The sequence below is a fragment of the Protopterus annectens genome, chromosome 9.part0 (assembly GCF_019279795.1).
Source record: "Protopterus annectens isolate FY-2018-M chromosome 9.part0, PAN1.0, whole genome shotgun sequence".
NCBI lineage: Eukaryota > Metazoa > Chordata > Ceratodontiformes > Protopteridae > Protopterus > Protopterus annectens.
In genome coordinates, this window is record NC_056743.1 from 969,359,976 (window position 1) to 969,383,558 (window position 23,583).

General features: G+C 45.4%; 1 protein-coding gene across 1 annotated transcript in view; it reads right to left on the reverse strand.

Annotated features, from left to right (window-relative positions):
• ANKRD52 (ankyrin repeat domain 52) overlaps nucleotides 1-23,583 on the reverse strand; it is a gene marked incomplete in the record, with an annotated part of 2,835,210 nt that overhangs the window by 879,829 nt on the left and 1,931,798 nt on the right.

The following is a 23,583-nucleotide window of genomic DNA, read 5'->3' on the forward strand; positions in this document are numbered from 1 at the left end:
GTAAACAAGAATAGAGGTATAGTCAATAGAAGTTAGGGGGCTGGAGGGAAGGTAACCAGGACTGAAACAGTGAATACACTCGAACATCTACATTGATGGTACATGTACACAACCGTAATATGTTCTATGTGTTTCACTGTTGCAGTCATTACATTTGGGTAGATTCCCAAAGCTAAGGAAGGAAGGAGGCAATTAGATAGCATTAGGACCAGCTATTAGGCCCTGCAAGACTGCAGTGGCAAAACCAGCTCTGGATTTAGAAAAAATTGGCAAGGGGCAATGCTTGGTGAAGGTATGTACAGAACTCCAGGTAGCAGCTTCTAAGATGTCCCTGGTAGGGACACCTCTGAGAAAGACTGTAGAGGTAGATGCAGCCCTGGTGGAATGTGGTCTTATCCCCTGGGGGGTAGGTTTTCCATGGTGCTTATAGCAGAAATGAATGCAATGGCCTATCCACTTAGAAATGGTTTGATTTGAAATGGCCTTCCCCTCGGCCCCTGCAGCAAATGCAACCAGCAGCTGTTCGGATTTCCCGAGAGGCATACTCCTGCCCAAGTAAAATCTAAGTTGTCTGTGCATGTCCAAGGAGTGCAGTATTAGTTCCCCTTTGTTCTGTAGATTAGGGAAGAAGGTTGGCAAATGAATGAACTGATTAAGGGTCACAGTGGATACCATCTTGGCATAAAGGAAGGATTGATCCTGAGGGACACCCTGTCTGCATGAAAGATGACGAAAGGTTCCACAGCCATGAGGGCCTGTAATTCAGACACCCTTCTTGCTGAAGTGATGGCTAGAAGGAAGGCTGTTTTCCAAGAAAGGAATTTCAATTCTGCATTTGCAGCTGGCTCAAAGGGAGGTAGAGTGAGCTTTTCCAATACAAAGTTAAGGTCCCAGGCTGGAGTAGGGGCTCTCCTGAGTGGTCTTAAGTTTTTGGCCCCTCTGAAGAATTGCTTCAGCAGTGGATGAGAGAAGAGGGGTGGGCTCTGTATTATAATGTGCTGAAATGGGCGAGGCACGAATTATGATGGAAGAAAAGGAAAGGCCCTTGTGAAGCATCTCAGTTAAGTATTGAAGGATGTGTGGTAAATTGGGCACTGTTGTGCCGATCCCCTGAGTTTGGCTCCAAGAACAGAAACTTTTCCATTTTTCAGCAAAGGATTTTCTAGTACTAGGCCTCCTTGCCTCCAAAATGACATCCATCACTTGCTTACTGAGGGATGTTAACGGAGAGATCAGGTAATTAGCCAGGCTGCAAGGTTCAGGGTTTGAAGCTGTGGGCGCAGAATCTGGCTCTCCTGCTGGGACAGCAGGGCAGGGATCTGAGGCAGGTGCCATGATTCCAGCAGTGAGACATTGCGCAAGAGGGGGTACCAGTGTTAGCGTGGCCAGTCTGGTGCAATGAATATTGTCCTTGGTTTGTCCCGGTTAATCTTTAGTAGCACTTTAGAGAAGAGAGGCAGAGGGGGAAAGTCATAAACTGATGGTTTTTCCAAGCTTGTCCGTGGGGAGTCCTTGTGCAGAATTTGTCCAATTGGTAGTTCTGAGGGAAGGCAAACAGGTCTATCTCTGAGCTCCCCCATTTGTTTCTCAGAGTGTTGAATATCTTTGGTTCCAGTTTCCACTTGTGTGGGTCCATGAGATTTCTGCTTAGGTCGTCTGCCAGCTTATTCAGCTTGCCTGGCAGGAATTGAGCTTGTAGGTGCACTTGGTTGCTCAAGGCTGTGTTCCACAGAGCCAAGGCTAGTCTGCAGAGAGGGTATGAGTGGGTTCCCCCCTGCTTGTTTATGTACCATATAAAAGTGGTGTTGTCCATCTTTACCAATAATTGTCCTAGAAGAATGTGGTCCTTGAAGGCTATCAGAGCATTCTGTACAGCTAGCATTTCTTTTTGATTGATATGCAAGTGCATTTGACTCGGGTTCCATTTGCCCTGAATGGACTGCTCTGCCAAGTGAGCCCCCCATGCATAGTCTGATGCATCTGGGTTAGGGCGGCAGGGAGTAGAGTGAATGGCAGTCCCTTGTTGTGGTGGGCAGGCCTCTGCCCACCAAAGGAACTCTGTCTTTAGACAAGGGATGATAAGAATCATTGATTCTAGGTCCTGAGAATGTTGACACCATAGGCTTTTTAGATACCAATGTAGTTTCCTCATATGCAGTTTTGCATATGGTATTAGTAGAATGCAAGAGGCCATGAACCCCAGGGCTTGCAATATTTTCCTTGCAGATAGCTGGGTCTTTGTGGCCAGTAGTTTGAAGCAGGCTGTCAAACTTGTTTCTCTGGCGTGAGGTAGGCCATCTGGGAAGTTGTATTCAAGCTTGCTCCCAAGAATACAATTTGTTGGCAGGGTACTAGATGCGATTTCTTTTCGTTTATGGTGTACCCCAGAGAAGTTAGTAATTTCTTTACAAATGCCAGATGATTTAATATTATTGTCCTGGCTTTCTGCCTGAATTAGACAATCGTCCATGTATGGGTATATTTGAATATTTCTTTGCCTGCAGAAAGCAATGACTGGAGCTAGGCACTTAGTGAATACCCTGGGCGCAGTAGATAAGCCAAAGGGCACTGCAGAGAACTGACAGTGCATGCAGCCTGCTCTGCAGCGTAGGTATCTTCTGCAAGATTCCCTTATTGGGATGGGCAGGTAGGCTTCCATTAAATCCAGTGTTAGCCAACCAGGCATTTTTGGCTAGCATGGGAAGCAGCTGAAGAAGAGTTAGCATTCTGAATTTTGGGATTTATAGGACGCCAGTAGTTGTCTTTTCTGGGCACCAGAAAAAGTCTCGAGTAGAAACCTTACCCCCATTCCTCTTCTGCGACAGGCTGAACAGCCCTGATGCTTAGAAGGGAGAGAAAGTACAGTTGTGTACACTTACCATAAATGTAGATGTTAGACTGTATTCACCGTTGCAGTCATTACACTTAGGTTATCCTGCTGGCAGGCTACCCTCAGTCGGCCTGAATTCCAAAGTCTAGGTCCGGCGTCGGTTGCTGTCGCCTCTTCCCTGACGTCAGTGCGCCAGGGGTATAAAAGATGCAGCTGACGCCATTTTCTTCAGTTTTTCTTGCCCCAGATGTCAGGTACCCCCAAAAGGGTAGGCTAAAACATATGCCAATAAAACATGCATGCATCAAAATATATTATAACTTCATCTACAAGCAAATACACCACACAGGTTGTATAGATTAGAGAAGTGCAGATAAGTTCCAGCAAAGATATGGGGGATGGTGGGTGGGTAACCTGGACTGCAACAGTGAATACACTCGAACATCTACATTTATGGTAAGTGTACACAACTGTACTATGTTCTTCGTGTTTCACTGTTGCAGTCATTACACTTGGGTTGAATCCCAAAGCTATGGTTGGGAGGCTGGAGCTAATATAGCATTAGGAGAGGCTATGAGGCCCTGCAGAACTGCAGTGGCAAAGCCTGCCCTGGATTTAGAGTAGAGAGGTAAATGATAGTGCTTTGTAAAGGTGGGCACTGAACTCCAGGTAGCAGCCTCTAAAATGTCTTTGGTTGGTACTCCCCTGAGGAAGGCTGCTGAAGTGGCTGCTGCTCTGGTTGAATGTGGACTGATGCCCTTAGGCACTGGCTTGCCATGTAGTGAATAGCAGAAACGAATGCAGTGGCCTATCCACTTAGAAATAGTCTGCTTTGAGATAGCCTTTCCTTGCGATCCTGCAGCATATGCCACTAGTAGTTGCTCTGTCTTTCTGAAAGCTTTGGTTCTGTTCAAGTAGAAGCGTAGCTGTCTGTGTGTGTCCAAAGAATGAAGAATTCTCTCCCCCTTATTCTGTGGGTTTGGATAAAAAGTAGGCAGATGAATAGCTTGGTTAAGAGCCACATTGGACACTACCTTAGGCATAAATGTCGGGTTTGTCCTCAGAGAAACCCTGTCTGGATAAAAAATGATAAAAGGTTCCACAGCCATGAGTGCCTGTAGCTCTGAGACTCGTCTTGCAGAGGTTATTGCTAGGAGCAGAGCTGTTTTCCAAGATAAAAATTTTATATCAGCAGTAGCGGCTGGCTCAAAAGGAGGCAGGGTGAGTTTTTCCAAGACATAATTGAGGTCCCATGCAGGTATTGGTGATCTGCTTGGAGGCCTTAAGTTTTTGGCTCCTCTGAGGTACTGTCTTAATAAAGGATGAGGAAAGATTGGTGGCTCTGTATTGTAATGAGCCAAAATTGCACAGGCATGAATTTTAATTGATGAAAATGATAGGCCTTTGAACAGCATCAAAATCTGAGCAGTATTTGGTATAGCTGTGTCAATTCCTTGTGCCTGGTTCCAAGCACAGAATCTCTTCTATTTTCCAGTGTAAGATTTTCTGGTACTAGGCCTTCTGGCCTCCAAAATGACATCCATCACAGCTTTAGAGAGAGGCGCTTTTTGTATGACTACATTATCCGCCATGCCGCCAGATTTAAGGTCATTAGCTGGCTGAGAAGGATCTGATTGTTTTGTTGGGATAGTAGATAAGGTATTTGAGGCAAGGTCCAAGCCGGGCATTGAGACAAATTCCTTAGGATTGGATACCAGTGCTGGCGGGGCCAGTCTGGGGCAATCAGTATCATCTTTGGTTTCTCTTGTCTGACCTTTGGGAGTACCTTGGGGAGAAGAGGCAGTGGAGGAAAGGCATATACTGCTAAGCTTTTCCAGCTGAAAGAAAGGGCGTCCACTTTCTATTCTTGTCTGTGATAAGTCCTTGTGCAGAATCTTTTTAGTTGGTAGTTGTGAGGAGAGGCAAATAGATCCATCTCCGGGCATCCCCATTTCCTTGTTATCATGCTGAAGACTTGTGGATCCAATTTCCACTCGTGGGGATCCATGAGGTTTCTGCTTAGTTCATCTGCCAGAGTATTTATCTTTCCTGGCAGGAATTGTGCCTGCAGAAGTACTTGATAAGTCAATACTGTGTCCCACAAAGTCATGGCTAGTCTGCAAAAGGGGGTAAGAATGAGTGCTTCCCTGCTTGTTTATATACCATGACAGTGGTGTTGTCTGTCTTTATCAGTAGTTGTCCCGGATGAAGTAGGTCCTTGAAGGCTGTCAGGGCATTATGAACAGCTAGCATCTCTTTTTGATTGATATGTAGATGCATTTGGTTTGCGGACCATGTGCCTTGAATACACCTTCCTGCCATGTGGGCCCCCCAGGCATAATCTGATTAATCCGTTGTTAATGTCTGCCTGCCTGGCTGGGGGTAAAGTGAATGGCTGTCCCTTGTTCTGGTGACAAGCCTTCGCCCACCATCGAAACTCCTGTTGCAGGCAGGGAATGAGGGTAATTATTGTTTCTAGGCTGTGGCAATGTTGAGTCCAAACACTTTTTAGGTACCATTGAAGTTTCCTCATATGCAGTCTCACATACGGAATTAGTAGAATGCAGGATGCCATGAAGCCCAAAGCCTGCAGAATTTTATTGCAGATAACTGGGTCTTTCTTGCCAACAGGTTGAAATAGGTAGTCAGTTGTCTTTGTTTGTCTGGCGTGAGATAAGCCATCTGGGCAGTTGTACTTAAGCTTGCACCCGGGAATATTATCTCTTGAGAGGGTACTAGTTTTGATTTCTTTTCGTTGACTGTGTACCCTAGGCCTTTTAGAAATCTCTTTACAAACGCCAGATGCTATAGTAGAATGCCCTTGTCCTCTGCTTGAATGAGGCAGTCATCCAAGTAAGGATATATTTGTATTCCTCTGTCTGCAGAATGCAATTACTGGTGCCAGGCACTTTGTGAAGACCCTGGGCGCAGTAGATAAGCCAAAGGGCAGTGCAGAGAATTGGTAGTGCATTGAGCCAGCTTTGAATCTGAGGTATGTTCTGCATGTTTGTCTGATTGGGACATGCAGGTATGCCTCTTTTAGGTCTAAAGTGACAAACCAAGCCTTCTTGCCCAGCATAGGCAGAAGTTGCTGTAGAGTAAATATTTTGAATTTTGGTATACCCAGAAATGTGTTTAAAATAGATCGGTCCAGTATTGGTCTCCAGATCTTGTCCTTTCTTGGTATCAAGAACAGACTTGAATAAAATCCTTGTCCCTGCTCTTGCTCTGGTACTTGTTGAATGGCCCTCATGTCCATGAGGGATGAGACTTGCTTTTGTGCCTCTGCTCATTTTTTTTTTTGGCAGGTCTGGCCAACCGTTTGCCCTTGGTAGGGTACTGAAGTGAAACTTGTAGCCTTGTGACACTGTCTAGGACCCATTTGTCCTGGGTTAATATGTGCCAATTTTGAGTTAAAAGTGCTAGTTTTCCCCCTAGAGCTGCTGCCAGAAGATAAGTGCTTGGTGCAGGCAGGGGGAAGTCATTGGGATTGTTTCCTGTATGGCTGTGACTTGTCTTCTCCACTTTTGGAGGTAGAAGCACCCCATTGTTTAGGCCTGTATGAACCTTGGGGCTGGGATCTGCCTCTTGGGCATCTGTATCTGCCCCTTTGTGGTCTGTCTGACACTGGAAAAGACCAATTCTTTGTAAGCCAATGTCTGCTAAATCTAGGAGGCTGTAGCTGTAAGAAATCCTTAACCGTTTGCATAGATTTAGCTTTGTCCTCCATTTTCTTTAACACCAAACAAAGTATAATGCTGTAATGGAGCATCTAATAATTTTGCTTTGACATGATCAGGCAGATTCTGTTCCTTTAACAAAGCATGCCTCCTGATGACAGAACCCGTAACAGCGGCCCTGCAGGAGGCCTCCAAAGAATCACAACCACATTGCAAAGTATGCTTTCCAACTTGTTCAGCTGCAAGCAATAAATCCTGCATTTCTTTGTTTTCTGCACATTCAGAATTTATCAACATTTTATGTTTAAGCAGTGACATAATATATTGCTGATATTTGAGCATGTGAAACTGACAAATTAAAGCCCTTATAGCCAAGATAGCAGAAGTGTAAATCTTTTTTCCCCATCTGTCCAATGCCCTAGAATCCCTGTCTGAGGGGGTAGGGTTTTTTGTAGCGGAAGCCTTGACCCCTTTGGGACCCTGAAAGATAGTTTCTGGGTCAGCAGCAGGGTTTTTGAAAAGGAATTTATATGAGTCAGAAACCCTGTAGTATCTGTCCGGCTTAACAGGAGCTGGAGGTAAGGATTCAGGGGTCAGACTGGACTCTGAAAATACATCATCTACAATGTCTAACACAGGTGGAATAGCTAGGGGCCTGTGTGTTGTGGTAGTAAAAGGAAGTCTCTGAGCCTTTTCTTAGATTCTGAAAAATCTTGGCTCTCCTAGTGAAAATACTCCCTCATGGTATGCAAGGTTTCCCCAAAAGAGTAATCCTCAGTAGGAGAGGCTGAAGGGATAGATTCTTCAGCATCAGAATCCTCATAGGGAGGAAGAGAGTATTCCTGATCAGAAGAGGAATCAGATGAAATGGAAACCTGATCTGAAGATTCATATTCTGTCTCTTGCCTAGGCCTTTTTATCAGGAGGGGGATGGGAACCCCTGATCAAAGTAATTAAATCTTCAGCCATTTTGAGCATCTGTTTTTTGGGCATGGAGGCCTGTCCATGAGGCAGTTGTACTTGTTTCTTTGTCTTTAAAGGTGCCTTAGTCTCTGCCTTTGAAGCTGAAGTTGTTTTAATGTATAATTGAGTAGGTCTGAAAACACCCTCAGAAGCCAATGCCTGCTCAGTGTCTCCAGACCCATCTGAGGGAATAGTCTCTGAAGGTCCAATACCTGGAGCTTCCAGCGGCCTAGTCGACTCCACGTGGGAGTCGGTAGTGGCCTGCGGGTCTAAAGTAGCGGGCGTCAGGGGCTGCGAACGTGCCTCACTGAGAACCGGTGACTAGCTTAGAAGAAGCCTCATCGTCGGTTATGGACCTCGGATGCCTGTCCTTTTCTTTTTCCTTGCGTTTCTTGTGAATTCCGGTAGTCGGTTGGCTATCCGATGGCATCGTATAATTAAATCTTCTGCCAAAATAATGTAATGCAAAATCGTACCGACGCTTTTGCATTACATTGGTTAAATCTAGCACAAAACCGACAACTAGCGATGTCGTGGTCAGGGCCTAGGCAAGGAATACAGTAAGAATGAAAGTCCTTATGAGGTATTTGCTTCCCACAAGAAATACAAATATTAACTTTTTCTGACATCGGTTTCCCCAAAGGGGTACTTATCTTTTAATGAAGACTTCGGATCTGAAATTCGAACACGGAGGAGTTGGCCAACTGGCACTTGCGAACTGCTTATGCTTCGGGCACCACGCGGCAAGAAAGACTGAAGAAAATGGCATCGGCTGCATCTTTTATACCCCTGGCGCACTGACGTCAGGGAAGAGGCGATAGCAACCGATGCCGGACCTAGACTTTGGAATTCAGGCAGACTGAGGGTAGCCTGCCAGCAGGACAACCCAAGTGTAATGACTGCAACAGTGAAACAGGAAGAACATCCTGCTTTTGAGCCTCTGCCCACTGCTTTGGGGGTAGGTGTGGCCAACCGTTTGGGGTTGGTAAAAAATGGAAGTGGAATCTATAGCCTTGGGAAACTGTTTAAAACCCATTTGTCTTGGGTAATGAGTTCCCAGTTTTTTGCACGCAGGGCGATCTTTCCCCCTAAAGGAACAGTCAGTTGAGCAGGGCTTGGAAGGTTTAAAGTCAAGTCATTGTGACAGTTTACTATAGGGGGGTGTCTTACTACTACCAGCATTGAAGTGGGAGCCCCCTATTGTTTAGGCCTGTGAGTACCTTGAGACTGAAGCCTGGGTGGTCTGCTGCTTCTGGGTTTGGACTGAGAAGGCATGGAATAGGCAGGAAAGGACCAATTATTAGAAGGCCAGTGCCTACTAAATCTGGGAGGCTGTACTTGCAGGAAATCTTTAACAGTTTGCATAGATTTAGCTTTTTCCACCACCTTCTTAAGTACATTTTCTGCTTTGTTGCCAAACAGGCAGACTTGGTTTAAGGGACCACCCAGTAATTTAGCTTCAACATAATCTGGCAAAGTTTGCTCCTTAAGCCAAGCATGCCTTCTAAGTACAGACCCAGTGACATCAGCCCTGTAAGATGCCTCTAATGAATCAAAACCACATTGCAAAGTATGTTTTCCAACTTGTTCAGCAGAGTGCATTAAATCCTGTAGTTGTTTATTTTCAGCACAGTCAGGAGTCGACATAATTTTCTGTTTAAGCAATCCAATAGTATGCTGCTGATACTTTAACATATGAAACTGGCAGTTTAAGGTCCTAATGGCCAAAGTTGCAGAAGTGCATACATTCTTACCTCATCTGTCCAGGGCCCTGGAATTTCTATCAGAGGGGGTAAGGTTTTTGGCAGTAGCAGCCTTAATGCCTTTGGGTCCCTGTGAAATGGTCTGAGGATCCACAGTAGGATTCTTAAAGAGGAACTTGTGAGAGTCAGGTACTCTGTAATACCGGTCAGGTTTTCTGGGAGCCGGAGGTAAAGTGTCAGGGGCCAGGCTAGATTCTAAGAAGGCATCATCTACAATGTTCAGTACAGGAGGGACAGCTAAAGGCCTGTGTTGAGGTAGGAGTAAGAATTCCCCAAGCTTCTTTTTGGAGTCAAAGTAATCCTGGCTTTCCCAGGGGAAATGCTCCCTAAGAGTATGCAAAGTTTCACCAAAAGAGAAATCCTCTGGAAGGGAAGCAGACAGAATGGAGTCCTCTGCATCAGAATCCTCATAGGTAGATAAGGGCAACTCCTGGTCATCAGAGAAAAAGTACACAATACACAAAACACTCGAACATGTACATTCATGGTAAGTGTACACAACTGTACTATGTTCTTCATGTTTCACTGTTTCAGTCAATACATTTGGGTAGATTCCCAAAGCTGTGGATGGGAGGAGGAATTTAGATAGCATTAGGACCAGCTATAAGGCCCTGCAGGACTGCAGTGGCAAAGCCAGCTCTGGATTTAAAGACTGGCAAATTGTAATGCTTGGTGAAAGTATGTATAGAACTCCAGGTAGCAGCTTCTAGGATGTCCCTGGTAGGGACGCCTCTGAGAAAGGCTGAAGAGGTAGATGCAGCCCTGGTGGAGTGAAATCTGATCCCCTGGGGAATAGGTTCCATGGTGCTTATAGCAGAAATCAATGCAACGGCCTATCCATTTAGAAATGGTATGCTTTGAAATAGCCTTCCCCTCTGCCCCTGCAGCAAATGCTACCAGCAGTTGTTCAGATTTCCTTTGAGATTTAGTCCTGTCGAAGTAGAATCTGAGTCGTCTGTGCACATCTAAGGAATGCAGTATTCGTTCCCCTTTGTTCTGTGGATTGGGAAAGAAGGTTGGCAAATGAATGGACTGATTAAGAGTCACACTGGACACCACCTTGGGCATGAAGGATGGATTGGTTCCGAGGGACACCTTGTCCGCGTGAAAGACTATAAAAGGCTCCACTGCCATAATGGCCTGTAATTCAGAAACCCTTCTAGCTGAAGTGATTGCTAAAAGGGAAGCTGTTTTCCAAGAAAGACATTTTAAGTCTGCAGTAGCAGCTGACTCGAAAGGCGGTAGAGTGAGTTTCTCCAAAACAAAGTTAAGATCCCAGGCTGGGGTTGGAGCTCTCCTGGGTGGTCTCAAATTTTTGCCCCCTCTGAGGAACTGCTTGAGCAGTGGATGCGAGAAGAGAGTGGAGGTTCTGTGTTATAATGAGCTGAAATGGCAGAGGTGTGGATTTTTATGGAGGAAAAAGACAGGCCCTTGTGAAGCATCTCAGTTAAGTATTGTAAAATCTGAGTAAATTGGGCGCCGCTGTGCTCATCCCTTGGGATTGGTTCCAAGCACAAAATATTTTCAATTTTTCAGCAGAGAATTTTCTAGTGCTAGGCCTCCTTGCCAGTAAAATGATATCCATCACAGGTTTACTGAGGGATGGGTAAAGGAGCGATTATGTAATTAGCCAGGCTGCAAGGTTCAGTATTAGAAGCTGAGGGTGCAAAATCTGGTTCTCCTGCTGAGACCACAGGGAAGGAGTCTAAGGCAGGTGCCATGGGGATAACCGTGACACACTGCACAGGATGGGGTACCAGTGTTGGCGTGGCCAGTCTGGAGCAATCAAAAACATCCTTGGTTTGCCCTGTTTGATTTTTAGTAGTACTTTGGAGAGCAGAGGCAGGAGGTAGAAGGCATAGACTGATAGGTTTTTCCAGCTGAAGGACAGAGTATCCACTTTCCAGGCTTGTTTGTGGGGAGTCCTTGTGCAAAATTTGTCCAATTAGTAGTTCTGTGGAGAGGCAAACCGGTCTATATCTGGGCTCCCCCATTTGCTTGTCAACATGCTGAAAATCCTTGGTTCTAGTTTCCACTCGTGTGGGTCCATGAGGTTTCTGCTTAGTCCGTCTGCCAGTGTATTTAACTTTCCAGGCAGGAATTGAGCCTGTAGATGCACTTGGTAGCTCAAGGCTGTGTTCCACAATGCCATGGCTGGTCGTAAAGGGGGTAAGAATGTGTACCCCCTGCTTGTTTACGTACCACATAACAGTGGTGGTGTCAGTCTTTACCATTACTTGTCCTGGAAGAATGTAGTCCTTGAAGGCTGTCAGAGCATTCTGTACATCTAACATTTCTTTTTCACTGATATGCAGGTGCATTTGACTTGGGTTCCATTAGCCCTGAATGCACTTCCAGCCAGGTGAGCCCCCCATGCATAGTCTGATGCGTCTGTTGTTAGGGTTTGGGTGGCAGGGGGTGGTGTGAAAGGTAGTCCCTTGTTTTGGTGGCAGGCCTCTACCCACCAAAGGAATTCTAGGCGTAGGCAAGGTATGACAAGAATCATTGCTTCTAGATCCTGAGAATGTTGACACCATAGGCTTTTTAGATACCATTGCAGTTTCCTCATATGCAGTCTTACATACGGAATTAGAAGAACGAGGGAGGCCATGAACCCCAAGGCTTGCAGTATTTGTCTTGTAGATAGCAGGGTTTTTGTGGCCACTTGTTTGAAGTAGGTTGGCAAATGAATTTTTTTCTCAGGCGTGAGGTACGCCTACTGGGAAGTTGTATTCAAGCTTGTTCCCAGGAATATAATTTGACAGGGTACTAGGTGTGATTTCTTTTTGTTTATCGTGTACCCCACACACGTTAGAACCCTTTGTACAAAGGCCAGATGATTCAAAAGTATGCCCTGGCTTTCTGCCTGAATTAGCCAATCGTCCAGGTATGGGTATATTTGAATATTTCTTTGCCTGCAAAATGCAATAACTGGAGCTAGGCACTTTGTGAATACCCTGGGCGCAGTAGAAACGCCAAAGGGCAGTGCAGAGAACTGATAGCGTGTGTTATCCTGCTTTGAAGCGCAGGTATCTTCTGCAAAATTCCTTGATTGGGATGTGCAGGTATGCTTTTTTTAAATCTAGTGTTGCCAACCAGGCATCATTGCCTAGCATAGGAAGTAATTGGTGAAGAGTCAGCATCTTGAATTTTGGAATCTCCAAAAAGGTGTTTACAGTAGACAGGTCCATTATAGGACACCATGAATTGTCCTTTCTGGGTACCAGGAAAAGTCTCGAGTAGAAACCTTGTCCCTTCTCCTCTTCTAGCACCAGTTGAACAGCCCCCATGCTTAAGAGAGAAAGTACTTGTTTTTGCGCCTCTGTCCATTGATTTTGGGGTAGGTCCGGCCACCCACTTGGAGTTGGCAACGTGTGGAATTGAAATCTGTATCCCTGGGACACTGTTTAAAACCCATTTGTCCTGGGTAATGAGTTCCCAGTTCTTTGCATGAACAGCAATCTTTCCCCCCAAAGGGGCAGTCAGTTGATAAGTGCTTGGAAATTTTAAAAGGAAGTCATTGAGAAAGTTGACCATGGGGGGGGGGGGGTCTTATTACTCCCAGATATGGAAGTGGAGGCCCCCCACTGCTTAGTCCTGTATGTCCCCTGGGACTGAAACCTGGGGTTTTTGCTGTGTCTGACTTGGCTTGAGAGGACCTGGAAGGGGCTGGAAAGGACAGATTCTTAGAGGGCCAGTGCCTACTAAATCTAGGAGGCTGAACTTGTAAAAAATCTTTAACAGTTTGCATAGATTTAGCTTTATCTTCCATCCTTTTAAGAACTTCCTCAGCCTTATTGCCAAACAGGCGGTCCTGATTTAAGGGAGCATCCAACAGCTTTAATGTGATCAGGCAAAGATTGCTCCTTAAGCCAAGCATGCCTTCTGAGCACAGACCCAGTAACAGCGGCCCTGCAAGAGGCCTCTAAATAATCAAAACCACATTGCAAAGTATGTTTTCCAACTTGCTCAGCAGAATGCATTAAATCCTGTAATTCTTAATTTTCCACAGAGTCAGGAATCAACATTATTTTCTGTTTAAGCAATCCAATAACATGTTGCTGATACTTTAACATATGAAAAGTACAGTTGTGTACACCTACCATAAATGTAGATGTTCGAGTGTCTTCACTGTTACAGTCATAACTGTAGGGTTCTCCCCTGCCGGCAGGCAGCCCTCGGTCGGCCAGAATCCCAAAGTCTGGGTCCGGCGTCAGCTGTTCAAACACGCTCCCTGACATCAGAGCACCAGGAGTACAAAGCTGACAGCAGACGCCACCTTCTCCAGTTTTTCTTGCCCCAGATGTCAGGAGTCCCAAAATGAAAAAGGTCCCATAACCTTTGCAAATACACCTCAGAAGAATGGTGAAAAAAGGAAATACACACAAGTAAAAATAAGAGGGGACAGGAGGGAGGGAAACCCAGACTGCAACAGTGAAGACACTCGAACATCTACATTTATGGTAGGTGTACACAACTGTACTATGTTCATCGGGTTTCACTGTTGCAGTCATGACTGTAGGGTAGAATCCCAAAGCTGAAAGAAAGGGTGGTGGTCATAAAGAAGAAGGGGCGGCTAAAAGGCCCTGCAAGACTGCAGAGGCAAAGCCTGCCCTAGACTTAGAGTAGAGAGGTAGATTGTAGTGCTTAGAAAAAGTATGCACTGAACTCCAAGTTGCAGCTTCCAAAATGTCTTTGGTAGGAACTCCCCTGAGGAAGGCCGCAGAAGTGGCAGCAGCTCTGGTGGAATGAGTCCGTATACTCCCTGAGATTTGCTTTCCATGGTGTGAATAACAAAATCTGATTCCATGAGCAATCCATTTAGAAATGGTCTGTTTTGAAATGGCTTTACCTTGGGAACTTGAAGCATAAGAAACAAACAATTGTTCTGATTTTCTGATGTCCTTGGTTCTGTTCAGGTAAAAACGAAGTTGTCTGAGGATAGCTTTTTAGTTAACTGATCAAGCATAAACTCTTGGTATTGTATCATGTGAAACTGACAGTTTAAAGCTCTAGCTGAGAGAGTAGCTGAGGTGTAAACTTTTTTGCCCCATCTGTCTAAAGACCTGGCTTCCCTTTCAGAAGGAATGGGGTTTTTTTTGCTGTGGTCGTGGCTACTGCCTTAGGCCCCTGGGATATAGTTTCGGGGTCTGCAAGTGGGGCCTTGAATAGGTGATGATGAGTGTCTGGTACCCTGTAAAATCTATCTGGTTTGGCAGGGGCTGGAGGTAAGGAATCTGGTGTAGTGCAGACATCATTAAATGCATCGTCCACAACAGAGAGGACAGGAGGTATAGCTAAGGGCCTGTGTTGTGGAAGGTGCAGAAAGGTCCTAAGTCTTTTTCTGGAATCTGAGAAATCCTGTTCCTGCCATTGGAATTGTTCTCGCATGGCATGTAAGGTTTCCCCAAAGGAGAATTCTTCTGGTGGAGAAGCAGCTGGAATGGATTCTTCAGCATCTGAGTCTTCATAATTGGAGAAAGGAGCCTCTGGCTGGTCTGTAATATCTGAGTCATCCATAGAATCATCAGAGGACACAGGCTCGGGGCTCTGGTCTAGGTCTCTTTCTGGGGCTGAGAGGCCCTGTCTGGGTGAGATTGAGATCCCCTAATTAAGGATATTAAATCTTCTGCCAGAGTAAGCATTTGTGAACTAGAAGTGGGCCTGGTTGAGGGGGTTTAACAGGCACTGATTTAGTAGATTTGGCTGCTTTAGCCCTGGCAAAGGCCTTAATAGACATGGCTGCAGGAGGCCTAGCAGCACCACGTGCTGGGGTAGAGACATCCAAAGGGATGGTGTCTGATAAGTCACTAGTAACCACAGTTGTAGGTAAAATTTCTGAGGCCGATTCAAGTAAGGTAGCAGGAACCTCAGTAGTAGTCATTGATTCAGCTGTACTTTGATCAGTTTTCTCGGTTTCGGCGAAACCGAGACACTCATGATTTGCTTAACCATGGTTTCGAAACCGCGGACCGCGAAGTGTCGGTCTTTTCTTTGCGTTTTTGACAATTTGGGTAGTCGGAGGATCCGGCGGCATAATGTACGCAAAATCTGAGCGAAAAACTGTTCAGCAAACTCCGACCGACGCCTAAGCGTTCGGTTGAATGAAGCACAGGCGAACAGGCTGCTACGCCGTGGTCTGGGCCTAAACAAGGCAAACAGTAAGAGTGGAAATCTTTATGAGGTATTTGTTTCCCACAAGTTAAACAGTTATTGACTTTTTCTGACATCGGCTGAGGCAAGAAAGAGTCCCAACGGGTACTTAGCTTTTAGAAGTCTTCAAGTAGTATTCGAAGTAGTAATCTCTGGATCTGACCGACCGGCACTTGCGAACAGCTTCTGCTTGGCCACGCGGCAAGAAAGACTGAGGAAAATGGCGTCGGCTGATGCCTTTATACCCGAAGACCTGCAGAGATGACGTCGGGTGAAGTGCGACATCAGCCGAAGCCGGACCCGGACTTTGGAATCCGGCCGACCGAAGGGCTGCCTGACGACAGGACAACCCAGTTGTTATGACTGCAGATGCATCCATGAAGGACATCAAACAATTGTTCTGATTTTCTGATGTCCTTGGTTCTGTTCAGGTAAAAACGAAGTTGTCTGTGTACATCCAAGGAATGTAAGATCCTTTCCCCTTTATTTTGAGGAGTGGGGAAAAAGGTTGGCAAGTGGATAGTTTGATTTAAAGCCACTTTGGAAACCACCTTAGGCATAAAGGTAGGATTAGTCCTCAAAGATACCCTGTCTTGATGAAAAATAATATAAGGTTCCACAGCTATAAGAGCTTGTAACTCTGAAACTCTCCTGGCAGAGGTTAGGGCTAACAGGATAGCTGTCTTCCAAGATAAAAACTTGATGTCAGAAGAGGCAGCAGGCTCAAAAGGAGGCAAGGTTAGTTTTTCCAAAACATAGTTGAGATCCCAAGCAGGAATGGGAGGAGATCTAGGAGGTCTTAAGTTCTTAGCTCCTCTGAGAAACTGTCTCATGAGCTGGTGGGAAAAGATGGGAGGGTCTGTATTATAATGAGCAGAAATAGCAGAGGCATGCATCTTAATGGAAGAGAAAGAGAGACCCTTATGTAAGATCTGTCAGGTAAAGTAAAATTAAAGTAATGTTAGGAAGAAGAGGATCAGAATCCTGAGCCTGCATCCAGGAACAAAATCTTTTCCATTTTCCTGCATAAGATTTTCTAGTGCTAGGACGTCTGGCTTCTAAAATGACATCCATAACCTGCTTGGGTAGGAAAGAAGAAATCAAAGGCCCTTGATTAACCAGGCCGCCAGGCTGAGAGTTCTGACATGAGAGTGTAGAACCTGACCCTGATGTTGGGACAGGTGGTTTGGAGACTGAGGTAAAACCTAAGGGGGCTCCAGGCATAAGTTTTTTTAGAGTTGGATACCAAAACTGCCGAGGCCAATTTGGAGCCAGCAAGATTATCATCTTGGGTTTGTCCTGTTTTATCTTCAATAAAACCCGTGGAAGAAGAGGAAGAGGCAGAAAGGCATATCCCGAGAGGTTCCTCCAACTGAATGACAGGGCATCCACTTTCCAAGCTTCTCTGTGGAAAGTCCTCGTGCAAAAATTCTGTAGTTGATGATTGAGATGGGATGCAAAGAGGTCTATGTGAGGACATCCCCAGACTGCTGTTATCATCCTGAATATTTTGGTGTCCAGCATCCATTCATGTGGATCCGAAAGATTTCTGCTCAGACTGTCTGCCAGGAAGTTTTGTTTCCCTGGCAGAAACTGAGCTTGAAGATCCAGATTGCAAGCTAGAGCTGTGTTCCATAGATCCATGGCTAGTCTGCAAAGGGGGTAAGAATGAGATCCCCTTGCTTGTTTATGTACCACATAACTGTGGTGTTGTCCGTCCGTATTAGTAGTTGTCCTGGTTGTAAGAGATTCCCGAAGGCCAATAGAGCTTTCTGAACGGCTAACATTTCCTTTAAGTTGATATGCAGGTGCTTCTGATCCTTTGTCCAAAGGCCATGCAGACAATTGCCCTGAAAATGAGCTCCCCAAGCATAATCCGAGGCGTCCGTGGTTAGAATCGGAGTGGCAGGAGGCAGACGGAAGGGTTTCCCTTTGTTTAGAGCACATGCCCTGGACCACCAAAGAAATTCCTTTTGAAGGCAAGGAAGGAAGGAGATCAGTATTGTCTAAACTGTGGCAATGCTGAGACCATACACTTTTTAGGTACCACTGTATTTTCCTCATGTGTAGTCTTGCATATGGTACGAGAAGGATGCAGGAGGCCATGTAACCCAAAGCCTGCAGGAATTTCCTTGCAGATAGTTGAGTTAAAGTTGCCAAGGTTCTGAAAGTTGAAGCCAGCTGTAACTGTTTTTCGGATGTCAGAAATGCCATCTGGGTTCTGATGTTTAGAAGTGCACCCAGAAAAGTAATCTGTTGTGATGTGTCAAATTTGACATTTTTATGTTTACAGAGAATCCCAGGAACTTGAGGAGGTTCTGTACAAATTCTAGAAGCTGGAGTAAGACATCCTTGCTGTCTGCCTGAATTAGACAATCGTCCAGATAAGGGTAAATCTGAATTCCCTTGAGCCTGCAGTAAGCTACTACTGGAGCCAGGCATTTGGTGAAGACCCTGGGCGCAGTAGACAATCCAAAAGGCAGCGCAGAGAATTGAAAGTGCCTCGATCCGGCCTTGAACCTGAGGTATTTTCTGCGATCCTGCCTGACAGGAATGTGTAAATATGCCTCCATTAAATCCAAAGGTACCATCCATGCATCTTTGGACAGCATTGGAAGTAGCTGCTGTAGAGTAAGCATCTTGAATTTTGGAATCTCTAGAAAGGTGTTCAAGACCGACAGATCCAGAATGGGTCTCCATGAGTTTTGCTTCCTTGGAACTAGAAAGAGCCTCAAGTAAAAACCTTTTCCCATCTCTGAAAGTGGAACCAGTTCTATGGCATTCATAGCCGAAACAGCTTCCACCTGGTTTAAGGCCTCCGTCCATTGATGTTTTGGAAGGTCTGGCCATCCGCTTGGCCTTGGCAAGGTATGAAAAAGGAATTTGTAACCCCTTAAAACCACATCCAAAACCCACTTGTCTTGGGTTATTGGAGTCCAATTTTGATAAAAAACACAAGAGTTTTCCTTCGAGAGGGGCTTCCAGGCAAGAAGTTCCTGTAGCCAAACAGAGGGAGTCATTGAGTTTGTTTTCTTTGGGTTTGTGACCTGTCCTCTCCTCCCCTAGGGGTGGAAGCAGTCCACTGTCTTGGTCTATAAGAAGCTTGTGTTTGAGGCCTTCCTCTGGAGCGTCTATATCTACCCCTCTGAGGCCTGTCTGAAGTGGGAAAGGACCAATTTTTTTGAAGGCCAATTCCTGCTAAATCTAGGTGGCTGTACTTGTAAGAAATCTTTAACTGTTTGCATGGATTTCGCCTTATCCTCCATCTTTTTAATCACCTCTTCAGCTTTTGATCCAAACAAAACATTATGCTGAACAGGAGCATCCAATAATTTAGCCTTTACTTGTTCAGGCAAATTTTGTTCCTTTAGCCATGCATGCCTTCTAATGACTGTGCCAGAGGCCGCTGCCCTACAAGAAGCCTCCAAGGCATCAAATCCACAGTGTAAACCATGCTTCCCAACTTGTTCAGTGGCATGCAATAAGTCATGCAATTCCTTATCTGCACAGGCAGAAATGGAAGTAAGCTTTTGTTTTAAAACAGACAAGAGAAATTGCTGGTATTTCAGCATATGAAACTGACAGTTTAAAGTGTACACCTTTTTGCCCCATCTTTCTAAGGATCGAGAATCCTTTTCAGTAGGAATGGGATTTTTGGCAGAAGCGGCCTCAACTCCCTTAGGACCCTGAGAAATGGTTTCAGGGTCAGCAGAAGGGTTCTTGTATAAAAACTGATGGGAATCAGGAACCCTGTAATATCTATCACGCTTAACAGGAGCAGGAGGAAAAGATTCAGGGGTTAAGTTAGCCTCCGAAAAGGCATCATCCACAATATCCAAAACAGGAGGAATAGCCAGGGGTCTATGTTGGGGAAGAAGAAGAAAATCCTGCAGTCTTTTCTTAGATTCTGAATACTCCTGTCCTTCCCAGTGGAAATGTTCCCTCATTTCATGCAAAGTTTCCCCAAGAGAGAAATCCTCAGGGGGAGAAGCTGAAAGAATGGATTCTTCAGCATCAGAATCCTCATAAGGAGGAAAGAATATTCCTGATCAGAAGAAGAAACTGAGGAAACAGAAGCCTGATCAGAGGAATCATAATAAACATCCTGCCTTGGCTTTTTATCTGGAGGGGGATGTGAACCCCTAATCATAGTAAGTAAATCCTCCGCCATCTTGAGTAACTGTTTCTGTGACTTGGGAGCCGGTTCAGAAGAGGCCTGTGTTGTAGTCTTTGATTTAGAAGGAGTCTTTGCCTTTGTCTTTGGCTTTGCCTTTATTAGAAGCTGAGTAGGCCTGAAAACCCCTTCGGAAGCCAGTACCTGCACAGCGGCTCCAGACACATCCGAAGGAGCATTGTCCGAAGGTCCTGCAACAGAAATATTTAAAGGCCTGGTTGGCTCCTCATGAGAGTCCGCTTTGGCCGTCGGTTCCAAAATGGCCGACGACAGGGGCTGCAAAAGCGCCTCACTGACGACTGCCGAACCTGAAGCTGGCTCCGCTTGTGTGCTATTTTCAGATTTGGACCTCGGAGGCCTGTCTTTATCTTTGCGACGTTTGTGAACTCCGGTAGCCGGAACCGCATGTGACGACATTTTGTAATTAAAGCGCCTACCGAAGTAATGAAAAGCAAAATCGTACCTTCGCTTAATTGTACGTTGATTGAATCTAGCACAATACCGACAACTAGCTACGTCGTGGTCAGGGCCTAAGCAAGGAATACAGTAAGAATGAAAATCCTTATGAGGTATTTGCTTCCCACATGCAATACAATTATTAACTTTTTCTGACATCGGAGTGGAGCAAGAAAAAAGTTTCCCCAACGGGGTACTTAGCTTTGAGTGGAGAAGAAGAAAATCTTCGGACTGAAGTATATCAGAAAAAATCGTCAGGAGTCAGCCGACCGGCACTTGCGAACTGCTATCACCGCACGGTAAGAAAGACTGGAGAAGATGGCGTCGGCTGTCAGCTTTGTACTCCTGGCGCTCTGACATCAGGGAGCGTAGTTGAACAGCCGACGCCGGACCCAGACTTTGGGATTCTGGCCGACCAAGAGTTGCCTGCCGGCAGGGGAGAACCCTACAGTTATGATTGCAACAGTGAAACACGATGAATATCTGACAGTTTAAAGCCCTAATGGCCAAGGTTGTAAAGTGTAAACTTTCTGACCCCATCTATCCAGCACCCTTGAGTCTCTTTCTGAAGGGGTAGGATTTTTAGCAGTAGAAGACTTAATACCCTTGGGCCCCTGTGAAACAGTCTCTGGATCCGCAATAGGATTTTTAAAAAGGAACTTGTGTGACTCAAGGATCCTGTAGTATCGGTCTGGTTTTCTGGGAGCAGGTGACAAGGAATCAGGGGCCAAACTAGATTTCAAAAAAGCATAATCAACAATGTCTAGTACAGGGAGGAATAGCTAAAGGCCTATGCTGAGGTAGGAGTAAGAAATCCCTAAGCCTCTTTTTTGATTCAGAAAAATCCTGGCTTTCCCAGTGGAAATGCTCCCTTAAAAGTATGTAAGGATTCCCAAAAAGAAAAATCCTCTGGAGGGGAAGCAGAGGGAATGGAGTGCATCAGAATCCTCAATTAGATAGGGGTAAATCCAGATCATCAGAAGAATCAGAAAAAACAGAATCCTGGTCAGAAGATTCATAAACCACTTCGATCCTAGGCCTCTTAGAAAAGGGGGGGGGGGGGTTGGCTACCCCTGATTAGAGTTATTAGATCTTCAGCCATTCTTATCATTTGTTTTTTAGGCATAGAGGCCTGAGCATGTGGCCAGGGCATAGGTTATTTAGACATGGTTTGAGAGTTCGGCCTAAGAGAAGAAGGAGGCGTTGGTTTAGAATGCAAGTCAGTAGGCCTGAATACACCCTCAGAAGCCGGTGCCTGCACAGCTGCTCCGGACCCATCCAAGGTAGAGACATCCGTGAGTTCCCTAGTTGAAGCATCTCGCGGCATACGGAACTCCGAATGGATCTCAGTAGAGGCCTGCGAATCATAAGTAGCGGGTACCAGGGGCTGCGAAAGCGCCTCACTGAGTACCGGCGAACTAGTGACTGGCTTAGAAGTGTCGTTGGCAGTTTTGGATCTCGGCGGCCTGTCGCTGTCTTTATCTTTATGTTTTTTCGGAATCCCAGTAGTCGGATGGCTAACCGACGACATTTCTGGATAATTAAACAGAGAACCGAAATATTTAGAGGTGAAAATATACTGATGGATAGTGCGCTGATTAAATAAAGCACAAAACCAACAGCAAGGTACGTCGTGGTCAGGGCCTAGGACAAGGAATACAGTACGAATGAAAATCTTTATGAGGTAACTTGCTTTCCACATGTAATTCTATTATTAACTTTTACTGACATCGGTAAGGAGGAAGAAAAAGTTTCCCCAACTGGGTACTTAGCTTTAGTTGAAGACTTCGGTTCTCAAACTCGAAAATGAAAAATTTCAGGGGTCGGCCAACCGGCACTTGTGAAAGTACAGTTGTGTACCTACCATAGATGTAGATGTTCAAGTGTATTCACTGTTGCAGTCATTACAATTGGGTTATCCTGCTGGCAGGCTACCCGCAGTCGGCCTGAGTTCCAAAGTCTAGGTATGGCATTGGCTACTGTCGCCTCTTCCCTGACGTCAGTGCGCCAGGGGTATATAAGATGCAGCCGACGCCATTTTCTTCAATTTTTCTTGCCCCAGATGTCAGGTGCCCCTAAAATGGTAGGCTAAATTATGCCAATAAGCATGCAAGCACAAAAAACAACTTTTCCTTCATCTACAAGCAAATACACCACATAGGTTGTATAGAGTAGAAAAGTACAGTTAGGTCCCAGCAAAGAAGAAAGGGGGATGGTGGGAGGGTAACCTGGACTGCAACAGTGAATACAATCGAACATCTACATTTATGGTAGGTACACAACTGTACTATGTTCATCGTGTTTCACTGTTGCAGTCATTACAACTGGGTTGGGAGGCTGGAGCTAAATAAGATAAGGAGAGGCTATAAGGCCCTGCAGAACTGCAGTGGCAAAGCCTGCCCTGGATTTAGAGTAGAGAGGTAGGTGATAGTGCTTTGTAAAGGTATGCACTGAACTACAAGTTGCAGCCTCTAAGATGTCTTTGGTTGGTACTCCTCTGAAGAAGGCTGCTGAAGTGGCTGCTGCTCTGGTTGAATGTGGCCTAATGCCCTTAGGCAGTCATTTGCCATGCTGTGACTAGCAGAAATGAATGCAATGGCCTATCCACTTTGAAATAGTCCGTTTTGAGATAGGTTTTCCTTGTGATGCTGCAGCATATGCCACTAGAACTTGATCAGTCTTTCTGAAAGCTTTAGTTCTGTCCAAGTAGAAGTGTAGCTGTCTGTGAATGTCCAAATAATGCAGAATTTTCTCACCCTTATTCTGTGGGTTTGGATAAAAAGTAGGCAAATTGTTTGGTTAAGGGCCACACTGGACACTACCTTAGGCATAAATGTAGGGTTTGTCCTCAGCGAAACCCTGTCAGGATGGAAAATGATAAAAGGTTCCACAGCCATGAGTACCTGTGACTCGGACTCTTCTAGCAGAGGTCATTGCTAGGAGCAGAGCTGTTTTCCAGGATAAGAATTTTAATGTCAGCTGCAGAGGCTGGCTCAAACTGAGGCAGTGTGAGTTTTTCCAAGACATAGTTGGGGTCCCATGTAGGTATTGGTGCTCTCCTTGGAGATCTTATGTTTTTGGCCCCTCTGAGGTACTGCCTTAGTAACGGATGGGAAAAAATAGGTGGCGCTGTATTGTAATGAGCTGAAATGGCAGAGGCATGAATTTTAATTGATGAAAAGGAAAGGCCTTTATCCAGCATCTCAGTTAAGTATTGTAAAATCTGAGGAATATTTGGAACAATCGTGTCAATGCCTTGTGCTTGGTTCCAAGCACAGAATCTCTTCCATTTGTCTGCATAAGATTTTCTGGTGCTTAGCCTCCTGGCCTCCAAAATAACATTCATCACTGCTTTAGAAAGAGGTGTGTCTTGAGAGGCTATATTACCTGCCATGCCGCCAGATTTAAGGTTTTGAGTTGGCTGTGCAGTATCTGGCTGTCTTGTTGGGTCAATATGTGAGGAATATGCGGTAATGTCCAGGCTGGGCAGTGAGACCAGCTCTTTAGGATTGGGGGCCAGTCTGGGGCAATCAGCATTATTTTTGGTTTCTCTTGTCTGACCTT